The sequence below is a fragment of the Microtus oregoni genome, unplaced genomic scaffold (genome assembly GCF_018167655.1).
Source record: "Microtus oregoni isolate MIOR12 unplaced genomic scaffold, Mior012 000022F_ref0000154, whole genome shotgun sequence".
NCBI classification, from domain to species: Eukaryota; Metazoa; Chordata; class Mammalia; order Rodentia; family Cricetidae; genus Microtus; species Microtus oregoni.
In genome coordinates this window covers 14441814-14454299 of record NW_024543081.1, presented here as the reverse complement: position 1 = coordinate 14454299, position 12486 = coordinate 14441814, and positions in this window count along the sequence as shown.

Below are 12486 nucleotides of genomic sequence, written 5' to 3'. Positions count from 1 at the left end.
ACACATGTAACACACACACACACACACACACACACATACACACACACAGAGTCACCCTGTTGGAGAACTTCTCACGAGCCAGACAGTCATCTATTGCTGGAACTGGAGGAAGCGGGGAAGAATTCTGACTCTGTGATCTAAAATTAGGTCCTTTCTGGGCTTAAAGATCATAAGGGCATGGAGATAGATATTTCAATATCTTCACAATCATACTGATTTGTCTCTCAGATACTCACGGGCCATTTAATCCATCTGTGCCTGGGAAGCCATTTAATCTACCTGTGACTGGCTCTGATAGGAGCTCCTGGCAAGGACTAACATTTTCAATCCTTGCCCCAGTCTTATAAAATCTTTGCTTCTATTTTACAGATGAGGGTCAATTGGCACAAAGAGGTGAGGTGACATATTGGAGGTCACATGACTGAGTGGTGGAGCTGTACCTCGTGTTTGGAGCATGTATTCTTAACTAGAATTCTAAATTCAAAGCACTCCAAAGCAAGCCAGCAAGATGTCTCAGCAGGTTAAGGCACTCACTGCTGATTCTGACAGCCCAAGTTCAATCCCCAGGAACTTGTATGACAGAGGGGAAAACCAATTCTCAAGAGTTGTCCTCTGACCTCTACACACATACTGTGGTGCGCATGTGTGCACATAAACACACACACACACACTAAACAGACAAATAAAAATGTAACCATGTTTTTAAAACTCAAAACCTCCCAAAGTCAAACTCTCCAGTATTCCAAACCTAGAGTGGTTTTGGCAGCTAAAGAAAGGAGACTCCTGGCCCAAGGGATATGGGTGTGAAGAAGGGGTGCCCCGATTGGCACTGCTCAGTCCCCATCCCCCCAGCTATCCTTCAAACAGAGCTGTACCCTAACACCCAAGAGCAAGATATGCATCTCTGGGGCCCACTTGGAAAACCCTGGGAGCAGCCCAGTACAGGAGGCAGAGACAGGAAGAAATTCACAGTGGAAATTGAACTTCGACCTTCCCAAATCTCCTACTTGATTCTGGGTCTGAGCCAGGGTGGAGGACACTACAAATGGAAAAGCCTGGAAGTGCTGACTGCAGGAAACAAGGAGGAGGTTTGGAGCTCAATGCTGAGAGGAGGGAGGAAGGGAGGGACCAGCATCCATATGGGAAAGGCAGACTGGGCTAACATCTCATGAGGTCCACAGAGACCCTTGAGGCCTCAGAATCCACTGTTTAGGGGAAAAGAGGAAATGGAGAGGGGGAGAAGAGATTATAGGATGGAGGGGAAGTGCCCAGAGAGAACCCCAAAGGAGCCCAGGATTTTGCAGCTCCAGACAAGACTTTTTATGCAGTTTTGCTCCTTCCCACAACGTCTCAAGAAGATCAGGGAGACATACAAGAGCCCATCTAGTGGGAATTTCCACAAATGCCCTCCAAGCTGATATGGCCAAGAACAGCTCTGGGTGGGTCAGCCAGTGCACCCAACCTCCAAATGGGCCATCCAGCAGGAGCGAAGAGCCAAAGGCAGGGCCCAGAAAGGGTGAGATGCAGCTGACTCCCCCAGCTAAGGAGTTGGGAGGCCTCCTCTCCTCTGGCAGGTGCTCACTTGCTTCATTAATCCGCTTAACCACCCCCCCCCCACACACACACACATACCAAGGTGACAGGGTTGGGAATCTCCACGTACAGCAAGGGAGAGTCAGAGTCCATCAAAATTAAATGAATTGCCCAGGGTCACATAGCTAATGAGCAGCAAAAACTGGATTCTATGCTAGGGTGAACAAGGGTGAGTGTGCACAGGTATGAGAAGAAGGATACTTCTACTTCCTCCAGATGCAAGACAACACGCAAGTTGGGGATGGGGGAAATCTGCAAAGGACCTCAGGCCCTGCCAGGTGAAAACACCTGACAGTTAGCCAAATGTGATAGGTGACGGCTTAGAAGCTTGCTGTAGGAGGTCGGAAACATCCAGTCTGGACACGTATGGAAGAGCTACCTGGCACCCAGCACCTGCCACTGGCAAGGGGGAGAAGAGTGACAAGAAAGAACTGCTCAGACCCCCACCCAGGCAAAAACACCCAGCCATCCCCCCAAAACTGCACTTAACAGTGGGCAGACTGTTCCTTTTTGCCTCACACTATCCTAGACTCCAGCATACGGTAGGTGCTCAATATTTGCTGGGTGTCTCTTTATTTTCTTTTCAAGACAGTTTCAAGCAGCTCAGGCTAGCCTCAAGCTTGCTTTGTAGCTGAGAATGACCTTGAACTTAAGGTCCTCCTACGTCTGCCAGCAGAGAGCTGGGATGACAGGCATGGACACCATGCAGGAGCTTCTGCAGTACTGAGGGACTGAACTCAGAGCTTTGCACAGCAAGGCAAGCACTTAATGAACTGAGCCACATTCCCCAGTCCTCTGTTTGCCTTTCTTGATGACAAACCCGTAGAAGTCATTTCCAGACTTATTTGCTGATAAAGAAGTGGAGATGAAAGACTGGTAAGAAGGCTCAGCGGATGCCTGAGTTCAATTCCTCGAACCCACATAGTGGGAAAAGAGAACCAATTCCCACAAGTTACACACACACACACACACTTAAAATGCTATTCAGAAAAAAAAAAAACTTAAGAAATAAAAAAGTAGATGAAGTGGAGAGATGTCCTATGACAAGCCAACTGGTCACTCGGTACTGTTTCTTGAATACCTGCCACATGTCAGGTGCCAGGTACACAAAGATGCAGTCCAGCAGGGAGACTGCCATGTCTAAACAGTTCGAATAAACTTTTGCAGGAGAGAGTGTGGAGACCAAGATGTGGGAGGGGTCACAGCAGGCAGAGTGATGTCTTGGCCTGGATTGGCCCATTGAGTAGAGGAAGATCATTCCCAATAAGGTAACAGCAGGAGCAAAGGTATGAAGAGCCAAGGACACCATAGGAGGGGAGAAGAGAGGAGAGGAGAGGGGAAGTGAAGGGAGAAGAGGGGCGGAGAGAAGAGGAGGAGAGAAGAGGAGAGGAAAGGAGGGGAGGGGAAAAGAACAGGATTGATGAACCTCAGGCTTGCTATGGTCTGGTAAGATGAAAGATCACCGTGGAGAGATATGTAGAACAATTCCCACTTTCCCTCCTTGGCTCCATCTTTGCCTGCCTTACTCTCCCTGTCCTGGAACTGCTAGTGTAAGTCTCACACAAACTGTGAGGCCCTTCTCTGTTTTCTCCGAGCCTCCTGCTGCTTAAAGAAAGAATAATAGAACTGGCAACTCTCCCTTTTATCCTGGATGGACAAAGGCTGGCTCCAGCAACCAGACCTCCAGGAACGCTGCCTCCAAGGCCACCATCAAGGAGAGACGGTGCTCTGCAGTGTGGGTGGGAGCAGGCCCTGGGCTGGCCATTGTCATGATCGCCTGACCCCAGTCCTGCAGCTTCCTCCCCCACCCTCACCCCCAGACAGTTCTGCTGGGCACTGTGGGCATGCAGGCTTTGCTCAGAAAGAGGGTGCGCATCACCCAACATCCTGGGTGCTTTGTTTTAAACATCAAGAATGTTTTGTTTTAAGGTTTCAATCTTTTCTGTTTTATGCGTATGAGTGTTTGCTTGAATGTACATCTGCATGTAGTGTGTCTGCAAAGGCCGGAAGAGGGTCTTGGATCACCCAGGACTGGAGAGTTAAGACAGTCTTGAGCTGCCATGCAGGTGCTGGGAATTGAGCCCCAGGTCCTCTGGAAGAGCAGTCAGTGCTCTTAACCACTGAGCCATCTCTCCAGCTCTGGTCTCAAGGTGAATAGTAAAGCCACACTTGAGGCTTCTGCCTTGCTTCCTTCAGCCCTGCTCTGACACAGCCTCAGTCAAAGTCTGACCAGCAGAGCCTTCCTGGCTCCAGACCCCCACTCTGCTTTGCTGGCCTGCCCCTACCATACCTTGCCAGACTTAAGACCTACCAGGAGGGCTTTTCTGTCCAGACCAGAGCCCAGCCCAGAGTCACTGCTTGGAGAGCCGCCAAATAAATGAGTGCACTAATGAATGAATGAGCAATGGTCACAACGAGGAGGGGGTGATGGGTCGCCATGGAACTAAACCGGTTTTTATCAGGGGAGCTTATACCTTAATACGGGAGTTAGACAATTACAGATGATAAACATCGTGTGAGTCGGATGGTGACCAGCCTGTAGGGGAAAATAAAGCAAAGGGAATAGACAGGAAATGAAGACAGGGTTGTCCTCTTTTTATGTTTTAATTACTAAGTATTCAATTCGAGCCTCACGCATGCTAAGCATGTACTCTACCACTGAGCCACAATCCCCAGCCCCTGGGTTGTCATTTTAAATGCAGTGCTGGGGCACCTATGAGACTCTAATATTTTAACAAAGGCCCTGTCTCCTGTGATGAGAATGGCTGGGGAGAGCATATGTATCACACACACACGTGCACGCACACACACACACACACACACACACACACACATGCACATGCGCACACACACGCACGTATGCGCACACACACTTTTCTAGGAATCACAGAGGCACACAGAGACTGACAGGAAGGGACAGAAAACACGCAGTGACTGGAGGAGGCCACGCACACCCTCGGGGTAATCTAGGTGGCTTTTCCTGCAGAACAGTTTGCAGGATGTGCTTTGCCGGCTCAAGTGACCATCCTCATCCTTGGCTTAGGAAGGGAGCCTGGCTGCTGACTCTGTTTGAAAGTCAGTGTCAATTATATGCAAGCAGCGGGGAATCAGCATGGACCATCCCACACTGAAGCAGAAGCCGAACATGTTCCAGGTGGCCAGTATGTCCTCATTGCCACCCAGCTACCCACCCACACTCGGGCTGGGAGGTGAACTATCACATACCCCTGACAGCCAGAAAGCAATGAAAAACGAAAACAAAACACTGGGCCAAGTTCACTCAGCAGGGAATGTGAGGTATGAGAGCAAGTTCCATAAGCCAAGGGCACAACCACCCCACTCTCCCCTGCCTGCCTAGACCCATATGACCTGGAGCCTACAGGTCATAGAAGCCCATGGGGTTCCCCTGTGCCCTGACCCTTCAGGGAAAACTTGGAGCTTGTCCAGTGCTTGACCCAGAACACTCACTTCTGGAACACAGGGCCATCCTTCCCAAAGGAGACGATACACAGATACCAACAGTCTCCTGTCTGTGCACACACACACACACACACACACACACACACAGATACCAACACAGATTCACACACACCGTCAAACGTAGACCCAAACTGATACATTCCTATTAAATGCACTCTTGGTGAGACACAAATTCACACAGACACGTTCGCTTGCCTCTCGAGTACACACAGACCCATGTGTGTTATTATTAAGTTCACACTCACACAGACCCAAGTGCAAATGTACCCTTCCCCAACTGAGCTCACGAAGGGAGAGTTGTCCACAGTGAGGGACAGAGGGAAAGGGAGGCAGAGAGAAGGGTGATGGGGAAAATCAGGGAAAGGGTGGGGACGGTTAGGGGCTTGACTGGTGGGGGGGGGTGGCAAGCGAGTTCAGCAGATCAGAGGGGAGGCTATGAAAGAAGGATGGGAGAGGAGAGAGGAAAAGATAAGGCGATAGGAGGCAGCCGGGAGGAAGAAGAGGAGGGAGCCGGAGGGCGCTGTGATTGGAGCCTAACTTTAGCTGCAGAGCAGGGATGACTCACACTTGGGGGGAGCGCTGAGCCGGCTCCAGTTTTCTGTTTATATACCTCCACAAGCTAAATATACAGGCTGAGGGGTTCTTCTGTTCTGGTCCAACAGTTCCTTGTGTTCTCCCCTGCCCTCGCCCCCTCTCTCCAGCACACACACACACATGCACACATACGCACGTGAACACATACGCACACACAGAGTCCCTGCCTCCTGAGGCCACTGACCACATCAACCCTCATCCACAGCTCTCCTCTCCAGGATATCAGCTGATAGGAGCTGACCATGGGGTTTAGCTTCACACTCAGAAATAAACATAGTGCAAACTGCCTCTTTCTAAAGCCATAAGGTTGGGCGGGAGGATGCAATGCTTGCCCAAGGTCATTCAGCATGAAGTAGATGCTCCAGGTCAAAGTCTCCAAGGATGCCAGACCAGAATCTCTCTGTAGAAGGACCAAGGGCCTGGGGAAGTGGCTGTGTCTCCAAGAGCAGGCAGGTGGAGGCTGCACGAGCAGGAACAGGTATCAACTGGAACTGATCCGCGATAAGAAGTCTCGAAAACAGACAATTACACTGCAAATGCCATGCTTGTGCTCCCAAGTAGCTTCCCCGGAATTATCAGACCCAGGTTTAGTTCCCTGCACCCTGGTTTCCAGGGTGAGTTTTTAAAGCCCTCTTCTGCTGACCCAGGTAGGCTTTGCATGTGTCGCTGTCCGTGGTGCTGAGCCTGCATTGCTCGTCCAACCCAGGGTGGCGGTCATTTCTGCAATCTTGGACACAGGTAAGAGACTGTGGCCACAGGGAAACAAAGAAGTGACAAAGAACAGAGAGTGTAAGGAAGCCGAAGACTTTCAAGGAAAGAGCTGACAGATGGGGCAAGCTGAGCTAGATGAGAGTCAGTGTGCCCATCTCCACAAAGCTGTTGAAAGGCACAAATGGATGGAGACGGGAGGGCAGGCTTGGGGCAGGCTTGAGGTAACTTCCTCCGCCTTGGAGTTGAACAGAAACGCTTCTGGTGCCTGTGTTCTTGTTACCCTTCCCGATGAAAAGGTTGTGAGTTTTCACACTGTCACAGAACAAACAGAACCGTGACTTCCGTTTCCCAGGTGCGCCGTTGTTTTGTGTACTCTTGACAGCTTCATCGCATAGCTGACAGGTTTGAAAATTTTGTTTTTCTCTGGGAAGTAGAGAAGTGTTAGCCCCTCCCTCTCCATCACAAGCTGCATTCGGGGCCTCGCTCCCTGACCCACACCTGCCCCCCAGTGGATTAGTTCCTCTCTGGTCCCTACCTTGGCTCCTGCCTCCGGGCTCCTGCACGTGTTCCCACAGCACAGGTGCCTTCCCTCTTCCCTTTCTCCTTTAAGGCCCAGATGCTGGAAAGAGGAAATACCATAGTCATCTCAGAGCCCCTACAGTTGGCACGAAGATGATCTAGACTGTTCCATTGCTTCTCTTTCTAGGACTGAGTGCACCCAGCCGTTTCTCAAGTAAGGATGGTATTGGAGGGAAAACATGGAGGGAACTCCATGTTTTTAGCTAGAAACTTAGAACTTCTTATTTATTTATTGAGACAGTGTCTCGTGTAGCTGAAGCTAGCCTGGAATTCTCTGCATAGCCAAAGGTAGTGTTAGGTTTCTGATCCTCCTGCCTCTATATTACAGTTACGTGCCACCACGCCTGGCTTGTGCAATGTTGGTGATCCAATATGGGGTTTCATGAATACTAAGCAAACACTCTGCCAACTGGGTGCACTATATTCATAGCCCAGAAATGTACTGCTTTAAGCCACCTTAAGAAAAATACAAGTCAGGCAGTAGTGGTGCACACCTTTAATCCCAGCATTTGGGAGGCAGAGACAGGCAGATCTCCATGAGTTCAAGGCCAAGCCTGGTCTACAAGAACAAGTTTCAGAACAGGCTCCAAAGCTAAAGAGAAACACTGTCTCAAGGAGAAGGAGAAGAAGAAGGAGAGGAGGAGGAGGAGGAGGAGGAGGAGGAGGAGGAGGAGGAGGAAGGAGGAGGAGGAGGAGGAGGAAGAGGAGAAGAAGAAATAATACAGTAAGCTATTTTCCCCTTTTTATCCCATTTTTCGGATGAGAACACTGAGACTGAGCGAGGGAGAGCCTTTTACAAGGTTGTCTGTAGAGTGAGTAGGACCTCATAGGCACCCAAGGCCACCCACAAATGCAGGGGGATCTTTTGAAAAATGAAGAGAAGGAGACAGAGGAAGAAGAGGAAGAGGCAGAAGAAAGGGGTTGCAACATTCACTGTCAGGTCCTTGGGCCAGGTCTGACCAATCCACACACCCAGGAGAGAATCTTTGGGGCAGGAAGACAGCTCCACCTTTCCCCCCCCCCCCCACCTGACAAAGAATCCTGGACTCCAAATAATGAACGGTTCCTAATTTAATTACATCGTTAATGCATCTGGGTCTCCAAGGAGCTGCAAGCTGGAGTCTGACGAGCACTCAATAGTTCCCAAGACGGAGGGAGGATTTCTTCCTCTGTTTGAGGGGAGGGGTGGGAGATGCTATTGATTTCTCCCACTGTGTATCCCCTACCTATCCTGCAAGGTGCTGGAGAGAGCCAGGGGGAGGCATCTTGCAGAGGGCAAGGGGCAGCAAGGAAAGCGAAACCATCCCCAAGTTGTTTGGAAAAGCACAGCATCTGCACACAGCTGAGGCTGGCTATGACCTGTTTGGCCAGGTGCCAGCACCATCCCCACTGTCATTTATTGGGTGGTTTCTTCCACCTACTACCACCTACTTTTTATTTACTTGGGTTTTTTTAATTGTTTGTGTTTTTTGTTTGTTTGGTTGGTTGGTTAGTTGGTTGGTTGATTGGTTGATTGACTGGCTTTATTTTGTTTTGTTTGTTTGTTTTTCAAGACAGGGTCTCTCTGTGTAGCAGCTGTGGCAGTCCTGAACTCACTCTGTAGACCAGGTTGACCTCAAACTCACAGAGATCCACCTGCTTCTGCCTCCTGAGTGCTGGGATTAAAGGTTAGCACAACCACACCCAGCTTTGTTTAACTTTTTGAAACAAGGTCTTAGGTGGCCCATACTAGCTTTGAACTCTGTGACCAAGAATGACCTTGAAATTTTAATCCTCATGCCTCCAGCTCCTCAGTACTGAGATTACACCTTGCCAAAGGATGAGAAGCCAAAAGCCCAATGAGGCAAGTCACCTGCCAAAAAGCCCCTAACCAGGAACAATAGGTCCCCAAAACCCTGCAAAGGAATAAGAACAACCCAGTTCTAAAGAAAGGGATCTGGACCAGGCATGGTAGCACAAGTCTTTAATCCCAGCACTTGGGAGGCAGAAGCGGGTGTATCTCTGAGTTTGAGGACAGCCTGATCTACAGAGCAAGATCTGGGAGAGCCAGGAATACACAGAGAAGCCCTAACTTGAAAAAGAAATGGGGAAGGCTGCAGAGATGGTTCAGAGGGTAAGAGCACTGACTGTTCCTCCAGAGGACCCGGGTTCAATTCCCAACACCAACACAGCAACTCACAGTTGTCTGTAACTCCATTTCCAGAGGATCCAACTCCCTCATTGCAGACATACACAGCCAAAACACCAATGTACAGAAGGCAAAAATAAATAAATTATTTTTTAAAAGCAAAGTCAAGGGCTGGAGAGATGGCTCAGTGGTTAAGAGCATTGCCTGCTCTTCCAAAGGTCCTGAGTTCAATTCCCGGCAACCACATGGTGGCTCACAACCATCTGTAATGAGGTCTGGTGCCCTCTTCTGGCCTGCAGATATACATACAGACAGAATATTGTATACATAATGAATGAATGAATAAATAAATAAATATTTTTAAAAAAAAAGCAAAGTCAAGAGGGAGGAGGGGAGGGGAAATTGGCTTGGGAAGTAAGGCCACCCCTCAGGGACATAGAAGCAGCTGAGCTTCTGCTCACACCCAGTGTGATCTCAGGCCTTAGCCTCTTCCCTGCATAGAATGGGTGCGGTACACAATCTCCACGTATCCCAGAATCCAGTGAGAGTGAAGGTATCAGGGAAAGACACTGAATGCATGGGCGTGGCCAGAGTTTGGGTCAGGAGTGTTCCCCTAGAGACCGCTCCCAGTGTAGCCTTTTTGGGGGTGACGGGTCTTTAGGAGATGGGATCTAGTAGGAAGTCATCTGTTTGAAGGGGCTCACGGCACTTGCTCGATTACTGCCCCCTGTCTGTCTGTCTCTCTCACCCAGCCATGAGGGAAATGCCTTTGCTCCACCACACACTCCTGCCATGATGTACTGTTACCATAGGGCCGCTGGTCCTGGATCCAAACCCCTAAAGCTATGAGATGAACAGAGTCTTTCTTCCACTTAAGCTGATCATCTTGAGCATTTGTTATGGAAACAAAAAGCTGACCCCCCCCCCCCCCAGCACAGCAGACCGAAGAGTTCCCCTCGTGAGAATCTACTTATTTAGTCCTTATAGCCACCTCCAGGGCTGGAATCCAGGGAAGAGGAGTGGAACCAGCCAGACCCATGATGACAGCAGAAGAAGGCACTTATCAGAGACTGGGAGAGGAATGAGGTAGAGCAGAGAACACTCTTGGGACCAAAGCCCAGTCACATCCTGCCTGACGCAGAACCAGCGAGTTCTGTCAGGCTGTAGCACTTCAGGCTCGTGGGGGTGTCACCCAAGGCAGAAGAGGAGATAGCAGAGGCCCTAAGGAAATCTGCAGGCAGAAAACAGGACAGGCAGAAGGTGCTTACAGGTTCCTACTCCCCAGGTGGGTCTCCCAGCACTTGGGAGGCAGAGACAGGAGGATCTCTGAGTTTGAGGCCAGCCTGGTCTACAGAGCAAATTCCAGGATAGACAGGGCTACACCGAGAAACAAACAAAAAAAAAACCAGTTGTGGGGGAGTCAAAGGTAGCACAGGAGGTTGGGCAGACAGACAGACAGACAGGCCTGACAGCGCAACTGAGGAGTGGGAGGCAGGGAGTGTGGAGAGTGTGGAGAGCGGACCCATTTCTGACCTCAGTGTGATGGAAGAGAGAAGGCAGGTGTGGAGGTGGTATACAACTAGTCCCATTGTAGGGACATGGGAAGACATGTCAAGGAGACATGTGGGGACAGATCATTGGTGGTCAGTGATAGATCTGAACTGACCTGGAAACCATGTAACCCCAGAGTCCATGGACTCCACAGCCTCCTGGGGCCCTTTTTCCAGGAGAGGGGTCAGATGGAGGTGTTCAGAGCCCTCTGCCCAGCTCCTGCTAACATCCAGTCCCAGACCCCAGAAGAGTGGCCACCTCAAAGTTCCCTCCTGGACCAAGGCTACCAAGATGGCCAGCTTCAGACCAGACACCTCTCAAGAACAGCCCTAAGGACTGACAACATCCTAGCTGAAGGAGAGCAGCTGTATTGAGGCCGTCTCCCGTACAAGATCACAGCCACACAGCTAAAGAAGACTTGTGTCTCTCAGCTTGGGCCTCCTGTTCATCTGCCCCCGAGTCTGCATCCCAGTTCCTCCCTGTGAGTTGCCATCTTTGTCCACACTGTCGCCTGGCTTCCTCAACCCACTTCATCATTGCTTCCCATCATTTCAAACCGTTTCCGGAACATAGTATGTATTCAATATATTTTTTGTAAGCTACATTCATTCAACAGTGGTGATGGGCACACAGTAGGACATTGACAAGACACCCATTTGGTGAAGAACAAGGCAGGAGCCCTGAGATGTTGCCATCCTGAAGGGGCAGGCAGAACAAGAACAAGAAAGATGGAATTGATGTACAAGGTCTGCACAGAGCATCTCCTCTCTCTCTCATAATTGCTAGTTTATAATTCATATGTTCAGCTATTTCTAAAGAGAATTTCTTTAAAAGTTAAAATAAAAGGCCAGAAATCATTTAAGGACCAGGGAGGAGCTGGAGGCACTGGGAAGCTGAAGGAGATGTATTTCAGACTGAGTAACAGAGTGGCATTATACAAGTAATAAGTTAGGACTGTGACCGTGGCTATTGCTTCCTATCCGACCCTCACGATAGCGGGGGGGGGGGGGGGGGGGGGAGTATGGGCTGCACACCTTTCCTGCTGCTTTCACTAGCTTTCTCTGTCCTTCCGAAACTCCCTTCTCCTTACTCCTCTTAGTTTTTAGCTCCGCCCTTTTTATATCTATGTTCCCCTTTGCAAGGGAAAATACTGTCAAGTTAAATGGCTACAGGATGAGTGTGAATGGGGCTCTGGCCTAAGGAAGACCTCGACGGTCACTCTCATCGTCTTTGGGGCCCCTGGCTAGAGCACAGCTTCCTGGGTGCCTGGAAGGACATCTGGAGGCAGACCACTTCTGTGATGGCCCAGCATGGAGTCCAAAGACAGGTGTAGTTATTCCTAAGTCATAAACAGGGACAGTAGGGCAAAGAAAGGAGGTGGTCTGTGCAGGGTTGCCCATGCCCATGTCCCTGAATATCTACCTTAGGGCGGGAGACCCTAAGCCTTGTGTGATGAGCAGGGAGGAAAGGTACTTCCAGGCAGACCCCAGTTTGTTCTAAAAAAAATGTGAAGATGGAAGATGGAGACCAGTCTCCTCTCCCCCAGTTGCTATGACAACCAGGCCTCCATTCCTGGCATTGTAAGATATTTGCATTTTAATAGAGATGTAATTAGAAGGCGAGGCTGAGACTGGAAGAGCCTGGGCACTCTCCACACACCCCTTGTGGGATCCAGAATCCCCCACACAGAGCCCACCTGGGACCAGAATCAACCCATTCCCAACTCGCCCCTCTCCAAGCCTTTAGTGACATTCTACAGATCACTTGTATCCTATGTGAGGGGGCGCAGAAAATCCCCACTGCTCAGATGGGAACACTGAGGCACACAGAACATCCCCACTGCTCAGATG